Consider the following 18,620-nt stretch of genomic DNA (forward strand, 5'->3'; position numbering starts at 1 on the left):
TTCAATCTGGTCCAGTGGAGGATGCTGTGGTGATAGGTGGCAGTAGAATGTAGTTCCTTGAATTTGTGATAGAGTCAGGAACAGGCTTATGAGAAGCAGAATTAGATATACTTTAAAGTTTCTGTATGATTGTGGACCCAACGGATAGAGAGAATAAAAAAAAATGTTGAGGATGAGATGAAACAATAAATAGTTGAATCCAAGCAATGGTGTAGTCACCTGACTGGAGGTTTCTAAGAACTAATGAGGCTTGAAAATTAGCTAATGATATGATTTGGATTTAGGGATGTTAGTTATCTGCTGCTACATAACAAACTACCCCAAAATTTATATTAATAACAATATAAATGTTTATTATCTTACACAGTTTCTGTGGATCGGGAATTTGGGAACAGCTTAGTGAGTTTTGTTTTTCAGCAGGAAGGGCTTAATTGTTGTTTTAATATTTTTCAGGTTTAAAAAGTGTCTATAAAGCTTTTAATTCCCAGTAGGAAAATGTTATCTGAATGATTGTTCTAATAGCAAACCACTGTAAATTGTTTCACCTGCATTTGGGACAGAGGGAGAGAGATTATTTTCAAAGCACCGTAGCTTTCTTCCTGAGAAGGTCAGAGGTACACTGGTTTGTATGATTGCGACATCCACTAGGTGATCTTTCCTTCATGGGCTTTATCTGTGAGAAGGGCCTTAGGCTTCACCTCCCAATTTGGCTGAAGATTTACTGATGAGATTCACAACCTTTGGGTTGCTCTGATATTTCAACATATTTGCCAAGTTCTGGGGCACATCCTGGAAGGCCGTCATAACTTCTGGATCCTGCGTGGCCACAAGAACCTCTGGATCACTAATCATTTCATTGAGCCCAAGCATTCCTGCCCTTCCAGGCATACCCCCTCCCATTCCAGGCGTTCCTCCAGGAAAGTTACCAGGTGTCGGCCCGGGAAAGCCACGGAAAAAAAGCCACACTGAGTTTCTGATGTCTTCTGACTTATTCCCCCCTCTGGGCTCTCTTATGTTCTTCCCGAGCCTTCTAAAGCCTTTCTCTTTTTCCTTTGATCTCTTGCTCTTCATGTTTTCCCTCATACTTTCTCTGATGTTCAGCAATTTTCTGGGCCCTTGGTTGAACTTCTTTCAGCATTGCACTAGCACCTTCATCATAATCCAGTTTACAGGCAAGGGCAAGATCACGGACTGCTTCTACACGATGGCCCAGAGGTATGTGCGCTTTCCCGGCCCACTTGTAAGGCTGAGCTGAATCAGGATTTATTTCAATATCTCTGTCACAGTCTCAGATGACAGCATTTGGCTTCTGTAATTTGATGAAGACACTGGCTCTCTTGGCATATGGAATGGCCAAGCAAGGATTCAGCCTGATGGTATCTGTGAACTAGTCAATGGCTTTCTGTAGTTCACCATCATTTAGGGCCTCAATGGCAGTCACATTTTTATCCTTTGCCTCATGCATCATCCCCTCAGTTATCTCAACATTTTCATCTCCCATTTCCTGAGGGGGCAACCGTGTCTGGTTCAATCGCACCTTCAATTTCTAGATCACTTTCCTCACTTGATGTTTCATCTGTCTTTATGTTTTCCTCTGATTTCTCACTATCTGGTTTTTCTTTCTTGGTATGTGCTGATTTAGTTTTATGAGTAGCAGGTGGTATTTTTCCTCCAATGACCTCCACCCGCTCCCTCAGGAAGTGCATTTCTTCAGTGTTCAGGACACTGGCACTGCTTACACATCTTCATGAAGGTTCAAAGCTCGCTCACTTTGGGAAGGTCCATGGTCCGGCAAGGCTGAGGCTGAGGTCGGATTCCAGCTCAGGGCGCTAGCTCAGCGTGACTATGTAGAAGGGTGAGGCTGCTTAGTTTTGAGTCCAGGTCCCTCTTAAAGTCGCAGTCAATATGTTGGCCAGGGCTACAGTTTTTGAAGGCTTGACTGGGGCTAGAGAATCCATTTCCCAGATGGGTGATTCATACACATGGCAAGTTAATGCTGGCTGTTGGTAGGAGGACTCAGTTCCTTACCACGTAGACGGCTCCCTGGGCTGCATGAGTAGCTGACTTCCTCCACACACAAAAAAATCCAAGAGTGTGCAAGGTAGAAGAAGCAATGTCTTTTATGTCCTAGCTTCAGAAGTCACTCTCCATCATTTCCACAATATCCTACTGATTACAGGTCAGCCTCATTCAGAGTAGAAGTGTCTACACAGGGAAGTGACTGACAGGAGGAGAGCATCGTCAGAGGCCCTTTTGGAGGCTGGTGTCAGCTCCCTTTTTAAGTTTTGTAGTTTATGTTATATTAGCAGTATAAAGGGACTCATCTTCATAGTGGTGTATGAGAAAAATTCCCCTAGATACTCGTGGCTCCAGACCTCATATGCAATTCAACCAGCTTTAGAAATATCATCAAAAGAATTTGAGAAGATATTTCTTTAAAGCATTTTTTAAAACATTGAGAAGGCTTACAATTAAATATAGTAGTGTTCTAAAAATCACACACATGGTATTAGTATTTTTGTGTAAAAGAATCTGTATATTTAGTGTTTTAAGTTTTTATAATGTTTAGGAGAATACGACCTATTGGAATGACACGTTGTGTGTGTAATGCTTATTTAAAATGTGTAACTAAGTAATCGCTTTACATTTGTGATTTTAAGTGGAAATTTTTCAAATGTAAATACACTATTAGACATTTAAAAAACTTAAAATTAACATATTTATAAGATTAATTTATTAGATATATGTGAATTATTTAAGTCCTTGGAAAGTGTTTTTTGGTTTTGGTTTGTGTTTTGGTCAGACAACTGAAGAACTTAAAAAAAAATAAATTGAATATATTAAATTTATAAATGTAGTTAAAATATTTAAAGTAGGTTAATTAACTGTGACCAAACATTCATCAAAAGTGCCCTTAGAGGGAATTCCCTGCTGGTCCAGTGGTTAAGACTCTATGCTCTCAATGCAGGGGGCCCTGGTTCGATCCGCGCGTCTCATCGAAGATCCTGCATGCGGCAATTAAGACCCGGTGCAACCAAGTCAAATACAAAAACAAATATATATATTTTAAAAAGCCCCTTTATAAGGGGTTGTTTAAATTTAGCTATATCTATAAAATTTTATAAATTTATAAGCTTACAGGAAAATCTCCTTGGGTTTTGATTTTGTAAAGTCAAGCATTAATTTTTCAAAACCAAAGTAACTTTTGAATACTTTTCCTTGAATGCACAAAAGTTAACCTTAAGTAAATAGATTCACTTTACTTGGATGGCAGTGGGGGAAGGGGGAGAAGAGAGATTTTGGCTGATGGGCCAAGTCTTGCCTGACTAGGCTTGGGCCTGACTCCTGTTCCTGCCTGATGGCTGAGCTGGTCCACCAGTATAAGCTCTTCCCTGCCAGGGCCAGAAGGGGTGAGGCAGAGGGCAGGGAGCCAGGCCTCCACCTGGATTGTCTGTTCCCCCCTCCCACCTCCTTGATCTCACTGTGCTCTGTGCATGTAATAAGTGTGTCACTAGCCTTAATACCAATCCACAGCGTGATTCTCGCTCTCTCCAAAGAAGCTGAGCACATGGTACAATGGTCCTTATTAACTTGCTCTTTGATTGTCCAAGGGACTTCTAACGGACCTGCAGGACTAACTGTGGCTGTATTAAGCAGAGAGTACAATAAAAGAACATCAGAGGGTCCTGGACGTAAAAGCTGCAAATTCACCACATTGTAGTGATATGACTTACAGATAGAAAACAAAAAAATAGCCAAACATTGCTTAGTATGGGGTAGCACAGTCTCACATTTAGCTTTGGGTTGTAATATTGAAGTTTTTAATTTACTATAACTGAACTATGCCTGAACACCCTACCCAGATGGGTTGAGGGCAGGAATGCTCTTCAATTTCCTATTAACTGGGGCTTCCCTGGTGGCGCAGTGGTTGAGAGTCGTGCCCCAGTCCGGGAAGATCCCACAGGCCGCTGAGCGGCTGGGCCTGTGAGCCGTGGCCGCTGAGCCTGCACGTCCGGAGCCTGTGCTCCACAACGGGAGAGGCCACAACAGTGAGAGGCCCGCGTACCGCAAAAAAAAAAAAAAAAAAAAATTTCCTATTAACTGTATTTTTGTGTCTTCCGTGAAAGTTCAACTCCCAGTTCCTGCTTTTTGCCTGGGATGGCATCTAGGTGCCTGCGGAGAGCCTCAGCAGTCCTGAGCGCCAAAACAGGGGCTGCTCTTTGTCACAGATGCCCTGCTCTTTGAAATGGCACCTGTCTAGTGCCTGACCCTGCCGCCCTTCCCATGGGTTTTAGCATAGTTTCCACTTGCTGCTGTAACAAGTTATCACAGACTTGGTGGCTTAAAAGAACGCTTTATTCTCTCATAGTTCTGGAAGGTGTAAGTCCACTATCAAGGTATCATCACCTCCTGCTGAAGTTTCCAGGAAATACTTCCTTGACTCTTCCTAGCTTCCGGTGGCTCCTGGCAATCCTTGGCATTCCCTGGATTGTAGCTGCATCATTCTCATTTCTACCTCCATCTTCACATGGCCATCTTCCCTCTGTATGTCTCTCTGTGTCTTCATGTGGCCTTCCCATTAGGATGAGAAGTCAGTCATTGGGTTTAGGGCCCACACTAATCCAGCAAGATCTCATCTAAACTAATGACATCTGCAAAGACCCCGTTTCCTAATAAGAAAGGTCACATTCTGAGGGTCCAGGTGGACATGAATTTGGGGAGATACTATTCAACACAGTATACCATTCAACACACAAAGGTACTGGGGCTGCAAGTTCAGGCCATGTTTAGAGCCAGGTGCTTGAGGACGTGGAGTGTTGTGTTGAGGATGCTGAGGTTTGCTCTCTACCCAAAGAGGAGGCATCAAGTGCTCTATGCAGGAGAGTATCATGGTCAGAGTTTCATGAAGGATTGCTTTGGTCACAGTGTGTAAAATAAATTGGAGCAGGGAGGGCTAAGGAGGAAAGAAAACCAGTTTTATCATTGGATAATCAAGTGATATGTAATACAGTCTTGAGTCAGAATAGATGGTATAGGAAGAAGAGGAAGGGACAAGTGGGAGACGTATCATAAATTCAGATTTAACCAGACTTGGCAATTAATATGTGGTGGGTGGGAGGAAGCAGTGAAGAAAGGGAAGTGTGTAGGGGGCTGAACAATATGGGTGGTCCCTGAACATCATTGAGTGGTTGCCAAATGAGAGATAGTATTACCCATAGGGCTGGGATTAAAGAGAAAGGCAAGGCTTGACGATCCCACAGTGGTGGACCCCAGTGACATTATGAGTGGTTAGGGAGTTGGAAGTAGGCTCTTTCAGTTGGGATTACTTCCATGAAAAGTATTCTACGTTTGTATAAGAGGATTCCATGGCATAGGCCTCACCTGCTTTTGCTTTTGTTTTTTAAAAAAAATTTTTTTTTAAACAAACCCAATTTTTATTTTATTTATTTATTTATTTACTTTTGGCTCCATTGGGTCTTTGTTGCTGTGCGAGGGCTTTCTCTAGTTGTGGCGAGTGGGGGCGCCACTCTTCGTTGTGGTGCGTGGGCTTCTCATTGCGGTGGCTTGTCTTGTTGTGGAGCACGGGCTCTAGGAGCGTGGGCTTCAGTAGCTGTGGCTCACTGGCTCTAGAGCACAGGCTCAGTAGATGTGGTGCACAGGCTTAGTTGCTCCGCGGCATGTGGGATCTTCCCAGACCAGGGCTCGAACCCGTGTCCCCTGCATTGGCAGGCGGATTCTTAACCACTGCACCACCAGGGAAGTCCTGCTTTTTTTTTTTTTAATATTCTTTATCTACACCAGGTTCTTTGTCTGGATATTGTATCTTTAATTTTAATAGATATTGCCAGGTTACTTTTTACAATTCACTTTTTTACTGGCATTGTATGAGAGTTCCCTTTCCTCCTTATTCCCACGATTAGTAGGTATTTCACTCTTTAATTTTTGCTATTTGAAAATATGACTTCTTTAAATGGCTGCAAAACATTCCGCCATATCAACATACCGTAAAATACTTAAACATTTTCCTATTTTTGGACATTAGATTGTTTCCCATTTTTTGCTATAATGAAATTAATAACCCAGAAATGGGCATTTTTATACATAAATCTTTGTCCATCCAATGATACTTACAATGAAACTTATAATTTGAAAGAGGATGACATAGGTATAGTTTCCTCAGGCTCTTGCTTTGTTGTTTTTCTTCCTGTGTGCCTTTCTTTCTTTTCACTGATAGTATTTTAGGTGGACTGAGAGAGTTATAAGAAAAGGAAAGGGTTAAAACAAATAGATTTTTAATTTTCTTTGAATTCTATTAGTATATGCTATTCCTTATTCACTACCAAAGTGATCTGGAATTGTATTAAGCCACTATTAATTCCCTAATTTTACTATATGCATAGATGAAGTTTCTCATTTTATGGAGGGAAGAACAAATGCATTCTAGTATCCTAGCACTGTCTGTAACCTACAAAAGCAGCTTAACTTTTTGTTTTCTTAGACATCGAACTTCTGAAAAGCATCAAAGTTTTCTTGCCATGATGATGAAAACAAAAGATGAGATTTAAATCTTGATACCATGAATGGTATATATTATAATATATGACTGGAAAATAAACAGCCTTTTCTATATTCTTCTCCCTTAAATTTTAGCTATTAGAGTCAGAATGCTTCGATTGCAGAATTCTCACTTGAGCAAGGTTTTTATATAACATTATTCATATTCTTGGCCTTGGATGCCAATTAAGTCTCTCAAGTCTAAAATTGCTTTGTTTGCTTTTTAAAGAAATCTGCCCACCTTACAGACCTACAAGTTAACTAACCAGCCTGCTTTCTTTTCCCCCCAGAGGACTTTGCTCTGTTGGTTTTCTGCCAGCTCTTCCTTTCAAACTGAAATAGTTCAGTTTCTCTGTTTCTAGAACATAGAATTCATTACTCCTGGATTTTTGCCAACAATGTCCCTCTCATGTTTTTAAAACTAAGATGAATGTTACAGAGTGACCTAGTGGGCTCGACCCATGATTAGAAGTCAGTCAGTGATATATTAGATGTCTGCATGGATGCTCTGTTCTGGGTAGTGGGGCTGCTAGGGGAATGGGCCTCTGGGAGGGTGGGGGGGGCATTCAGGGCGAAGCCTCGGGACTGGAAGGGAGAAATATGTGTGAGAGATTAGGTAAGATTTGGCTGATGTGAGGCAAGACTCAGATTCTTCCCCCGCCCTCAGGGCCCTGGTGAGTCTCTACCATAGAAAGGGCATAGTCATTCATTCCTTTCGGCCATTTAGATGGAAAACAGAAAGCCAGGTGACAGAGAATATTTATAAAGGGCTCTAAGAAGAACCACTCCATTTTTTTTTTTTTTAATTTTTCAGTTCTCCTTTTCTCTTCCTACCTCTGCAACCCTCCTTAGCCTCTTGTTTCTACTAGTAGTGAAAAGGTGGGCCTTCCTGCAACAGAGCGGAAGTCTTAGGAATGTATACATCTGCACCACCTTAGGCCAGGTGAATTTTTCATTCATGTGGCTCTGCGGAATAACAGGGAGATGTCTTTACCTTTTAGGTTACTTTCTAAGAATATGTTAGTGTTTAAATTCTTTTCAAGTTGGCTATGTATTTTAAAATTAAGCTTTTCATGTTTAGATAATTGTAAATTCACATACAGTTATAAGAAATGATGCTGGGACATCCTGTGTGCCCTTTATCCGGTATCCCACATAGTAACATTTTGTAAAACTATAGTTCAATATTATTGTAGGATACATTCATGTATAATATCATTGGCATTGATACAATCAAGATATATAACATTTCCATCACCAAGGATCCCTCATGTTGCCCTTTTACAGTCACATACACTTCAGTGCTTCCCTAACCCCCTCAGTATCCCTTGGTAATCACTAATCTATTCTCCATTTCTATAATTTTGTCATTTCAAGGATGTTATGTAAATTGAATCCTACAGTATATAACCTTTCGGTATCAGCTTTTTAAACTCAGCATAAATTCTTGGAGATTTGTGTATGTATCAATAGTTTTTTTTAACTGCTGAGTAATATTTCATGGTATGGATGTAGTGCAGTTTGTTTACTGTTCACTCATTGAAAGACATCTGGGTTGTTTCCAGTTCTTGGCTACTATGAGTAAAGCCGCTATGAACATTTGTATACAGGCTTTCATGTGAACATAAGTTTTCATTTCTCTAGGCTAAATGCCCAAGAGTGCAATTGCTGGGCCTTGTGGTAGTTGCGTGTTTAGTCTTATAAGAAACTGCCAAACAGTTTTCAAGAGTGGCTGGACCATTTTACATTCCCACAAGCAATGTATGAGCAATCCAGTTTCTCCACATCCTTGCCAGCATTTGGTGTTGCCACTATTTTTTTTTTTTTTTTAGCTATTCTGATAGTAGTGTAGTGATATCTCATTGTGGTTTAAATCTGCATTATTTTCCTGATGGCTAATGATGAACATTTTTTCATGTGCTTATTTGCCATCTGTATTTCCTCTTTGGGAAATGTGTTCATGGTTTTTGCCCATTTTCTAACTGAATTGTTTGATTTTTAAAAATTGTTGAGTTTTGAGTGTTCTCCATATAGTCTAGATACTAGTTCTTTGTTGAATATGTGGTTTGCAAATATTTTCTCCCAGTCTGTAGACTGATTTTTCATCCTCTTAACAGAGTATTTTGGAGAAAAAAATTTTAATTTTGAGAGACCCAATCTACTAAGTTTTCCTTTTATGGATTCTGCTGTTGGTGTCAAGTGTAAGAACTCTTTGCCTACCCCTAGATCCTGAAGGTTTCTCCTATATATTTTTCTCAAGACTTTATAATTTTACATTTAAGTCCATGCCACATATTTTTTTTTTTTTTTTTTTTTTTTTGTGTTACGCGGGCCTCTCCCGCTGCGGAGCACAGGCTCCGGACGTGCAGGCTCAGCGGCCATGGCTCACAGGCCCAGCCGCTCTGCGGCATGTGGGATCTTCCCGGACCGGGGCACGAACCCGTGTCCCCTGCATGAGCAGGCGGACTCTCAACCACTGCGCCACCAGGGAAGCCCTCATGCCACATATTTTAAAGTAAGTTTTTAGTTCTCTGCTGTCTGAAATAAGTCTTAGCATGTGGAATCCTTTTTGCCCTCATTTTCTTTCTCAAGCATCTACTGAGTGCCAACTGACTCAAGTCACTGATACAATTCCTGACTGGGTACATGATCCTGACTTTGTAATGAGTTAGCTGAGTGATGTCCTTAAAAGCATGAACTATGCATGTAGACTGTTTGGGTTCAAATCCTGGTGCTGCCTCTCAAAAGCTTTATGATCTTTGGCAAGTTACTTAATCGCTCCGAACATCAGTTTTTCACGTCATTCAGATCTAGGTAAAAATAATAATACCTACTTCTCAGGTTTGCTGCAAGAAGGAAATGACATATTAGGTATAAAATGCTTAGTGCAGTGCCTGGCACGTGCACAGAAAACATTCAATAATTGTTAGTTGCTCCCCTTCCTGCTCCCTGTGCAGATTCTCTAGGCACCCTCCCCAACTCAGTCTTCCCCACAGCCTCCACTTCTTTCTTTCTACCTCTCCTGGTCTTAATCATTATACTTCTTTTATGAAACCTGTTTAACCTATTTTAGCATTTAATAGAATTTCCTATCTCCAAATTATTGTGGTATTTATATTTGTGGTCAGGTTACCTATATTGTTTCATGTACGTATTATGTATCTTTCCAAATATGTATCTCTTTGAGGGCATGTTCCTAGCCCTCCATAGAGTCTAGCTCTATGCTGGGTAACTGTCAAACACTCAGCGAGTCCCCAGTACAATGGTAGTGGTGAATCTAAGTCACAACATGTTTGGGACTTCCCTGGTGGCCCAGTGGTTAAGACTCCATGCTCCCAATGCAGGGGGCATGGGTTTGATCCCTGGTCTTGGGGACCAAGATCCCGCATGCTAGTGCAATGCGGCCAAAAAAATAAATAAATGACAACGTGTTTCATTGAAAGCAATTTGGCAAAATTATTCCAAAGTCTTAAAATCTTTGACCTAGTAATTTACTTTTTCAAAATCTATCCTAAGAATGGTCAAATAGTTAAACAAAAATTTATGCATAGGAATATTTCTTACAGCCTTATTTGTAAAACTATGGCTTAGAGAAAAACATAAATGTGTAACAATAAAGAATCAGGAATCATGCAAATTCCATTTATACGGTGGATGATCACACTGTCAATAAAATTCCATTTTCCTAACCATGGATTATAGAACGATAAGGATATTCACTAAAGCACTCTATATTAGTAAAAGCACAGAAATAACCTAAACCCCCAACTGTATGGATAAGTTAAATAAAATATTGTCAGAAAACAGAAATACAGTATGATCCCATTTGTCTAAAAAATGTATGTCTATTTAGATACACATAAGTAGACAAAAGACAGGAAAAATATACTCCAAAATTTCAGTGGTAATTGTCTTTGAGTAATAGCCTTTTGGTGATTTTAACTTTAATTTTGGCTTCTCTAAAATATAGTATTTAATACTTTTAGCATAAGAAAATAAGAATAAAAGTTATCTGTTTTTTAAATGGTGTTTTGGAGACTATTTAATTACACAAATATATTGATCATAATAGAGAGAACAACTGACAAAGTCCTTGAATCACAGTCTAGTGAGGGGTACAAAAAATTACAACAGTGAGGGAATATATTGATAATACTGAGTGTCTTAGAAGCCTAGAAAAAGGTGGGGTTAGGGAGGTAGGATAAGCCTATTTGGTAGAACTTGAGTGCATTAGAGCCAAAAGAAGGGGTGTAGATAGGGAAGAATGATCCAAGTTTACGGTTATGCGTTTTCAAAGGTTCTGAATGGATACTGCTGAAGAAATGTTAAAAGCCATGGAGCAGGGGGAGGGTTTGGAAGGGGAACTAGCAAAAGTAAGTAGCTGTGTTGATACACATTCTATCCTTAAGAGTAAACACAGAAAAAATGGCAATTAATGGTGTTAAATGGGAATGCTAAGATCATATTTTTGCTTTAAAAGATCACACTGACCATTGAGTAGGGAATGAATTAGAGGAGGACGGGATTGGAGGGGGAGAGACAAGTTAGATGGTGGTTTAAGTCACTGAGAAGATGGTAGTGGCTGTAGGGATGGAGAGATGAAGCCTGATGTAGATGTGACCTGGTGATAGATTGGATTGATGGTGGTGGTGATGATGGTGGAGATGTCAAAGGAAAACCAAGAGTCAAGGATGATGTTTTGACTCCTGGGTTTGCAAATTGTGGATGGTGGTACCACTAACTGAGATATGGAACACATGAGGAAGCACAAAGTGCGAGGGAAAATGAGTTCACTTTGGCTATACCGAGTTTGGACTGCCTGTGGGTAGTCCAATGGGGTGTTCAGAAAGTTATTGGAGATACAAGTATAGATGTATGTTTTGGGGGGCAGTCATGAGAGTAGATGAGAACACCAAGAGATACATGTAGAATGAGAAGAGAATAGGGCTTAGGACAGAACCCTAAGGAAAACCAACATTTAAGAGACTGAAAGTGAAAAAGCAAATTGACTCAAAGCTCGTCTGGGACAGAAATTTTTTGTGTGATGTAATTTACAACTCCTTCTGGGAAGCAATTAGCATTCCTGATAAAGTGCGTGAACAGTTTTCTGACAGACTTTAATAAGACTGAGAACTCCTTCTGGGAAGCTAGGGTTACCCATCCAGCTGATTGACTAGCCTAATAATCTTTAACCAGATGTTCTTTTTTTTTGTATCCATTTCTAAACATGGCTGGTGAACCATTCCTTTTTTCTTATAAAATGTCTCAACCAAAATTACTCCTGCAGTTGAATTTTCTAAAAAACCTCTCATTTACTCAGAAACGATTTGTCTGAGGCATTGCTGTAACAAAAGAGAAAGAGGAGCCTGCAAGAGAATTAGAAGAGGACAGAGATAGGAGAGAGACCAGAAGAGTGTTGATGTTATGTGAAAGAAGACTTTCACCAGGTGAAAGTATTTCAAGAGACAGGGCATGAACAGACAACAGTGTTAAATGTGAGTGAAAGGTCAAGTAAAACAAGGATGAGAAATTGCTTCTGATTTTAACAGTAAGAATGTCAATGGTGATCTTGGCAAGGGCAGTTTCTCTGGGGTGATTGGGGGGCATAAGTCAGATTTCAGTAGGCTTGAGTAGTATAGACCATTCTTTCAAAAAGTGTGACTACAAAGGGGAAGACAGGGGAAGGGAGATTTGAGGCTGTTTCATTTTAGAGGGAGGCAGAAGTATATTAAATATGTTTAGGAAGGAGTCAGTAGCCAGAGAAGTAGAAGGTACCTGAAAGAGAAGGGCTAATCTTGAGTCAGAGATCAGAAAAAGGTGAAGCCAGCCTGCAGAGACTGAGCCCAGGTGAAGGGAAGGTCACATGCCTCCCGTTGTGATAGAAAAGGGGGAGGGTGAGCCTGCACGGAAGACCTTTGGCAAGTTTGGTGGTAGAAGGTCAGAGGCATTCCTCTCCAGTGGCTTCTGTTACATCTGTTATGTAGAAGGTTAGGAGCTCTGCTGAAAATGCCTAGGTAAGTGGCAGGATGGCAGACTGAGGACAGGGAGAAAGTTCTGAGCAAGATCCCAATAAGAGGGCTTCCCTGGTGGCGCAGTGGTTGGGAGTCCGCCTGCCGATGCAGGGGACACGGGTTCGTGCCCCGGTCCGGGAAGATCCCACATGCCGTGGAGCGGCTGGGCCCGTGAGCCATGGCCGCTGAGCCTGCGCGTCTGGAGCCTGTGCTCCGCAACAGGAGAGGCCACAACAGTGAGGCCCGTGTACCACACACACAAAAAAAGATCCCAATAAGAATGGGAGATTGAACTGTCTGGGGAAATAGTGAGTGATTTCAGGACGTGGTGGAGGATAATGAAAACTTCGTGGAAACAACTAGCACAGGTCTGTGATTTTTTTTCCTATGATGCTTTGAAGTCCTCATTTAGGCATGAGGACAAGTAAACTGGACTGTCGTTAACGAAACCACTGAACCTTTGCAGCTCCCTTTGGCCATCCTTTAAATATGACTCCTTAGTTTGGAGCCTAGACTCTGTTTTCTTCTTACTTTATAGACACTTCCAGTTGATCTCATCCACTCCCATGGCCTCAGTTAACCTCTCTATGCTGATGAATCCTTAACCAATGTTTGCAACCCAGCCTTCCTCTAGAGCAGCAGACTCTCAAGCCCATCTGCCTTGCGGGCATCTTCAGTTGTCTCCTGAAGCTGAACTCATCATATTTCCACTCTCGCATTTCCTTTCCTCAGCAATTTCCTTCCTTTCCTTTGCTCCGGGAGCCAGGGGTTTGTCGTTTTCACCACGCAAGCCTCTCAGCGCTTAGTGAATGTCTGGTGGAATTTCAAATGAAGAATCCACTCAGTTCTCTAAGCCAGAGACCTGGGAGTCATCTTTTAACCCAACTTCTTCACCTCTAACATCCAATCCATCACACACAAGTCGTGTCCACAACTAAACATGCCTCATGGCAGGAAAAAGAAAAAAGTAAATTATCAAACAATTTTAACAAAGAAACTTAAGTGTTGGCTTTAACTCCTTTTCTTTGCTTCCTTAAAATTGGAACTAAACCAGTGTGTGTGGGGTGCCTCCCTCCCTGCTTTCTCTCCCCCTCTGCAGCCTTAGAGAAAGTGGGAGCGAGTTTTTCATTTGCTAATGATTTGGGCTCAGGTTATAATGGACCATTAAGGTGTTTTGTGGAAGAAAAGAGGAAAATGGAGCTTTCCGGTGAGGGATAAAAAGACTGTGGAGGGGCACCCCGCGACTCGAGGGAGGAGGGGCCTGGGATCTGACCCAGACTTTTCCGAGAAGGGGGGCCGAGAAGGACCCTGGGAGGGGCCCGAGTTCTCCTGACCGTGGCCGGCTCTTTGTCCGCCCCCCGCTTTGCGTGCAGGGACAGGGCTTGGACAGCTCAACCTGTTCACTGCCCAACAGGACCTTCCTTGGGTTGCCCAGACGTTGTTCCCTCCCGGGACGCCACAGGGACCACGTAAGCCCCAGCAACATCCCTTGGGCACCTAGATGGCTGGGGGAAGCTCTCACAGCCCTGCCCGGAGCAGGCGCTGAACGGGGCGCGCTAGAGACCTCCGGAGGACTGGGACAGCGTTAAGCGTGCCTTCATCACAGGCTGCTTTGCGTACTTCCGTGCGTGATCAGTGGCTGTCCTCCACGCCTCCGTCTCTCACCTGGTAACTGCAGAAAGCCTCCTGCCTCGTGTCACCTTCACCATCCGTTCCGCACACAGAAGCCAGAGGTTTTGTTTAAAAACAAAACCCCAAACAACACCCCACTAGACCCCCATCCTCACCCCAACCCCAATCTGGCTAACACCTGTAATCTTTCAGGTGTATATGCTTCCCCCGCACCCTGTAGTTAATCGTCATCACCTGTTTATGTTTTTAACTACTCTACGGGCAGAGAATAGACCTATTTGCCTCTTTACTTGCAACCTTGTCTCCCGTGCTTCGAATGTGGTGGATGGAAGCAAGATCTACTCAGGTGGTTCTCAAACTTGAGCGTGAATCCGAATTACCTGGAGGGCTCGTTAAAACACACATTGCTGGATCCCCCTTTCCAATTCAGTAGGTCTGTGGTGGGGACGGAAATAATGGATCTCTGACAGGTTCTCAGGACCAGTTGCTGCTGCTGGTTGGAGATCACATTTTGAGTTACCGTTCTGCATCTAGTTAGAGAAGACTGGAGGGGTAGATTGGAGTGACTTTTCAGATAAGAAGAAAGGTGGGTGGGAAACAAGCTTTGGAAGTCTTGGAGGTATGGCTAAAATAGAGATATTTGAATTCAATACTAAATTTGGCAAAACTTCCCAATAGTTGACAAGTTTGAGGGAGTAACTATGAGAATACATGGTTGAAGTGGCCTGTAAATGAAGTAATGATATGCAGGCTGGCAAAGACCTGGAAAAAAGTTACTTTAAAAAGTAAATTACTGAAATGATAAAGATGAAAGAAGTGAAAAGGAAGATTGTAAAATGAAATATGTACCATCATTCCAATTTTATTACAAATGCCTAGGAAAAAACCTGAAAAGATATGGCAATGTTTATAATAGTTATCCCGATGGGTGAGTTTTATCACCTTCCTTCGCCTTTCTAAATTTCAAAAATTCTCTCCATCATCTTGTTTTCCCTTAATGACTGAGAAAAGCTTCTCCTGTTTTGAACCTCCTCAGTCTTGGGCATTTCCATCGGGCTGAATTAAATTATTTCCTCTTCTGTCCCTCTGTCAGACTTATTTCTCTTTGACATCTTAAACTGTGCCAGAAGTATGAAAATCAACAAAATTAAAATAATCAAATCAAAGAGAAGCAAAAGAAAACAAAGAAAAGGAAGAAAGAACCTCAAGAAGAGAAATAATTTAGTCAGTCCTGACACCAGCCAGAAAGTATCTTGGTCATCGGCCTTCCGATCATTCTATATATTGGAAGGTTGTAACCACCTGCCTGCCAGGCTGTTCATGACTGGTGACCTCATCGACTGGTCAGTCAGGGAGCTCTATTCCTAATCTCTTACCCATCACCTCCTGTTTCTTCTCATGGGGTCAGGCATGTGCTGAGGATCGCTCCCAACTTTACTCTTCCTGTACAGAGTTCTACCTACTTATCCCTCTTTGAATTAGATCCCCTCCCAGCCAAATAATATCACTCAAAAACGTTATTCTTTTCTGTAATTTATTTATTAAAATTATTAAAATAAAAAACTGCTTGACAACTTAAGCTCTCTTAATAACAAGGTTTATTTGGGGCATAAATTCAAAGTTCCAAACAGTTAAAGTACATATAAACTTTTAGAACATAACCTGTTTTATCCATGAGAGCACTTGTGCAATAAATATTGTGTATACATTATTTGTCGTAACATATACCAGTTGGCAATGGTATTTGCCAGGAAGAATTTCTTGCGCATTTCTTTAAGGAATGAGATATATAGGACTTTGGCATATGTATCTACTTCGTTTCAAAGATGAACAATTCTGAATTTTGTGTCTAGGCCTTGTAATTCTTTACGTACAGAGTAGAAACAAATGAAATAACTAAGTAAACATTTATGGGTTTAATCATATATGGTTTCAAAATCAGGAATACGAATATATATTCAAATTTTTTCTATAAAAATCTATAATTATGGAAGAAAATAATTAAACTGTATGAATGTCCTTTTATCTCTGATAATAAAGTGTGAATTAACAGGACCTTTCTAGAGACCAGGAAATGGTGATCATGGATGATTTGGTAAATTAAGACAATAAGTGACAGAGTAGAACCAGAAACTCATTTTCCTAATTGCCAGCTTAGTACTTCTTATTCTAGACTGTATTAAATGTGCTGCCACAAGGCAAACCATGTCATTGCGGATCCCATTTTAGAAATAGGTTGTATACAAGTTTCCTTTGTGGTCAGGCAAAAGACACCTATTTAAAAAATGTCAATGGCTGATCATTAATGACAAAATGTTTTTACATGCTGTTTATTGATTCAAGTTGTCCTCCATTTCTACAAATAATCATTACCTTCTAAGTTTGGTAAGAACAATCAGAAATTACTGAGAAAAGGGATGTTGGATATCATCTTGTCTATCATCTCAGTGGGGAAACTAAGATCCAAAGAAATTTTTCAGAGTTATAGTGTGAGTTGATGGGAGTCTCCAGACTTTTAGTCCAGGGCTATTTATGGCACATGGCACTACCTCAGCAGATCAGTATTCTGAAACAGTGTGGCGTAACTGAGAGGATGTTTCTGGGACCATCAGTCTTGATCAACGTTATCAGTGTTGGGAGTTTGTGCGCCATTTTACCTCTTTATTTTTCTCATCCATTTATTCAATACACTTTCATTTTGTCGCCTGATGTTTTGGGAGTGGGGATAGTCAGAAAAAAATAAGTTAAAAGCTAAGTGGCAAATGTGATTTATTTTTACTTTTAATTTATTTTTTTTGCAGGGGAATGAGTGAAGTAAGGTTGGCTGGAATGTAGAAAAGTTGCAATTTTCAATGGAGAGAAGGCCAAGAAAGAGAGATGGGGAGGGATGGCCTTCCTACTGCCAGAGCCTCTGCTGGGCACTTTTATGGAGTTATCTCATTCCCCTTAACACCCCTTTAGGTATAGGGCCTGTTAACCTCATTTTATTACTCATGAAGAAATTGAGGATCAGAGCAGTTTTGTAATTTACCCCACAGTCACACAGCTGATAACCTGTAGAGTCAGATTCAATGCAGGGTCTGTATGGCTGCGAAGCCTGTGCCCTTTTACTTTTGCAGTAGAGTATGTGAAAGGTGAACCAATGAAAATAACAGTAACTGCAGTGCAATATTAATAACAGTAATAATGATAGCATAGTGCTTTACATATGTGCTCTCTTTGAACGGGATTAAGTGAGCACATGAACAGGACTGATAGGCTGTCTTTGTACTCTTCATTAGTGAAGCAGGCAAGGGAGAAAGAGGACATATACTTAAGATTTCCTTTGGTTTACTTTGCTTTCTGAAAAATATTTGGAAGGCTCAATTAGTTTTGTTTTGCCACGTTTATCAGCTTATTATGTTCTTGATGTGGGTGGATGGGTTGGTGTGTGATTGTGTGAAATCAAACCTGATATATTCAGAACAATTCTCCCAGTGGATAAATATGCCTTTGGGTTTGATATTGAATTTTGTAATTAGCGATCTCTGTTCCTGTTTACTGAATGGGATTTTTAATCTGTACCCAGGTCTTTTCCCTTCTGAAGCTGAATGTCATATATACTCATTTCTTTTGGGGACCCACAAAAGACGTATGTTAAACTCCAATGAAAAAGTAAGTTGTACCCCTAAATTAATCTCTGGTAACTAATTTTATATTAGTCTGCAGCTCCAGTTTTAGAATTAAGCCCAATTCTCATATTTGCAAGGCGATGTCCAGTTCTGTGACACTGTGTAACATAAAGGTGGTGTCAATTTATAAATAATTACTGTCTCCTAATGAATTAGTGATCATTTACAACTATCATTTCGATACAAACTTAAAGATGGGTTCCGGCTCCAAAACTGGATTTTCTGTATTTAAAAATGTCATTCTAATTCGCAACTCCCCAAAACTGTTACTACGAAAGAACTATGCCATTCAGCCTAAAAATAAAACCTCTCACCCAAACTACACTCCTTAATAGCCACATTTTAATCTACATAATTTTAAACTAAGTTGAAAGAATCCATTTCTAGTGCAGTGACGTCAGACAAGAGTTGGAACTGGGACAGTGTGAAAGGGATAATTTAAAAGCCCACCCCCCTGCTTGGAGACACCTCAAGAATTTCTAGGCTCACAAGGGATATGAAGGAAGAGATTTTTAAAAGCTGAAGAGTGCTGCTCTTGGCAAGCCCCTGCGGACACAGGCCGAGCCGGCTGCGGCGAGGGCCGCGAAGAGTTAACAAGGGACCGAGCCCCCCTCGCCTCAGGCTCTCCGCGCGCTCCCCCCGCCCTCCTGTCCCCACCCTCTCGTTTTGGCAAGGGATTAAAGTGCTCCCCCCTGTGGCAGCAGTGACCCAGAAATGAGTTTGATTCACACAGTCCTTCCTCCATAACCTC

At 41.1% G+C, this 18,620-nt stretch overlaps 1 protein-coding gene and 1 pseudogene across 1 annotated transcript in view; one reads left to right on the forward strand and one right to left on the reverse strand.

Annotated features, from left to right (window-relative positions):
- Positions 1 to 18,620, forward strand: part of JADE1 (jade family PHD finger 1) — a 189,512-nt gene that overhangs the window by 113,118 nt on the left and 57,774 nt on the right. The window lies entirely within an intron of this gene.
- On the reverse strand, positions 688 to 1,785 carry LOC112399753 (hsc70-interacting protein pseudogene; annotated as a pseudogene).

This window comes from Neophocaena asiaeorientalis, unplaced genomic scaffold, assembly GCF_003031525.2.
Source record: "Neophocaena asiaeorientalis asiaeorientalis breed wild unplaced genomic scaffold, Neophocaena_asiaeorientalis_V1.1 scaffold65, whole genome shotgun sequence".
NCBI classification, from domain to species: Eukaryota; Metazoa; Chordata; class Mammalia; order Artiodactyla; family Phocoenidae; genus Neophocaena; species Neophocaena asiaeorientalis.